This window comes from Octodon degus, unplaced genomic scaffold (genome assembly GCF_000260255.1).
Source record: "Octodon degus isolate 3935 unplaced genomic scaffold, OctDeg1.0 scaffold00091, whole genome shotgun sequence".
Classification (NCBI taxonomy): domain Eukaryota; kingdom Metazoa; phylum Chordata; class Mammalia; order Rodentia; family Octodontidae; genus Octodon; species Octodon degus.
In genome coordinates, this window is record NW_004524667.1 from 5,161,330 (window position 1) to 5,163,617 (window position 2,288).

The 2,288-nt window shown below is 36.0% G+C and overlaps 1 pseudogene; it reads left to right on the forward strand.

The window, feature by feature from the left end:
* LOC101588122 overlaps positions 1–1,724 on the forward strand; it is a 13,885-nt pseudogene extending 12,161 nt beyond the window's left edge.
* Positions 1,725–2,288: the final 564 nt, after the last annotated feature.

Below are 2,288 nucleotides of genomic sequence, written 5' to 3' on the forward strand. Positions count from 1 at the left end.
TATATATATTTTTCCCTTGGCCTGCTCCACCTGCCCTGAGGGTAGGGCTGGCGTGGCATGTGGTGCCCAGGATTGAACCGTTATCTCTTTCGCCTGTCTAAGCCTGCCTAAGCAGGCATTTTAGACCGCTAAACTATCTCACCGGCCCTCACATATCCTTTGAGGAAGAGGAAAATGTGGCTACATACACAGGAAGGATACCAAGTGGAAGCAGAATAAAGCTTCGAGTGCTGCCAACACAAGCCAAGGCGCACTGAGGATGACCAGCAAGCAGCAGACACTGTGAGAGTCAGGAAGAATCATGCCAAAGAGCCTGAAGAGGGGACATGGCCCTGCTGACTCCTTCACTGGGGATGTTCAGCCTCCACAATGGCGAAGGAGTCAGTTTCTGTTGTTTTTAGGTACATAGTTTGTGCTAATTTGCTACAGCAGTTCTGGAAAACCAATGCACTCATAATAATACTTCATAAATGATCAACAAAACACTTTCTTTTCAAAGTAACTATAATCCCAGGAACATGAAAATATATGTATTTACAGAAAACAGATTATAACAGTGCAGGGTTTTTTTTTTAAGAAGAAAGATAAATCAGGCCAAATCTGATCAAACACTGAATGGGAAATATAAGCAAAGAGATAATTATAGAAGTCTGGCCTCTGTGTAAAAATGAAGTAGATATTAATGAGAATTTCTCATATGACAAAGACATTAAATGGAAGAAAAGAATGAAAAACTGCTCCAAAGACACATGACTTAGTAATTAAGATGGGCTATGAGGGATTTATACCAAGCAATGTGACTTAAAGAAAGTTCTAATGACTTTATTCATATAGAAGGGCTGCATTCATGTTGGGAAAGGTGGTACAAACAAAATTCTGAATAGTTCAGAATTTTAAAAGCTTAAGCAACTGTAATGGCTCTGTTTTACACAAGGCAATGAGTAATTGCTGTCTTCTGTTTATTTTTAGATAAAAGAGTGGAGCCAAAGAACTCTTCTTCATGACATTTTCACAGAACACACTCTTTAGGATTTATATCATTTCATTTCTCAAGGTAATTTATTTGTTAAGAATACTATGAAGTCTATTTAAATCATTTCCTGTCTCCAAGTGAAATGAAAGACATCTCTAAGGGGATTTCAATGTACCCTTTTGAGTGTGTGTGTTTTGTATTTTTGCATTTTCCCAGGCAGAAATGGAGACAGTGACTCAATTAATACATTATGCTTATCCTCTTATTATTTCTTTCTTGGTTTTGGTGATCATTTGTAATAAATGAAAATTGTTTGCTGAATTCTCTCAGGCTGGTGCTTATTAAATAATAGTCTCTGTCTACCCTTTGTTGTTTTTGTAGTTCAGCTAAGAATAATGAGGACTCCAGCGCCCACCAAAGTAACCTTTAGAAACTAAGATTCCCCTCTTCCCTATTTATTTCTGCTACTATTGAAAGAGAAAAAAATTTTGACGGCAATAAAACAAAAGGCTCATGCAGTCCTTGTATAGTAAAGATCTTCTAGTATTTCCTCAAAAAGGAAGTACTTTCAAATAAGCAAGACGCAGGACAGGGACTGATGACTTCTAACTTCCTAACTGAATTATTATGTATTCTTGACTAAGGCAATCAAAATATGTTGGTTTTAATGGTATTAACAGTCTTAGCTTTACTTACTTTAGTTTTTGTGGATTCATATGCAATTATAAAAATAATACAGTACAAGTGATCATTTACCCCCTTTAGTTTCTTCCAATGGTAATGCTGTACATGCGTATTACTATGGCAAAGTATCACTACCTAAATATTGACATTGAAATACTGACATCAAAATAATCATGGCTCCTATCCACATTTCTACAATTTTCTAGTTGTCATTCATGTGTGGTATAAATAGTTATATGTAACATCATGTGTAGGTTTGTGCATCTACTATTACACTCAACGAGCAAAAAGTTCTAATTTTCACCCCATTATTCCTTTATAAGCCAAATCCATCTTTCTCCTGCCTGACCGGTGGCTACTCTTCAATCCCTGAATCCTGACATCTGACAACAATTTGACAGTCTAATGTCTGTCATTAGACTCCATTTAACAGTTTTGTTCTTTCAAAATGTCATATTAGTGAAAATTATAAATTATGTAAACATCAGAGATTAAGTTTTTTAACCTAAAGATTCATCCGGAATGTTGCATGAACAAATCTAGTTTGTTCCTTTTCTTTATTGAGTAGTGTTTTGTGATGCAGGTATAGCACAGGTTCCACACTTTCTACACTGAAGAACATCTGAGATAT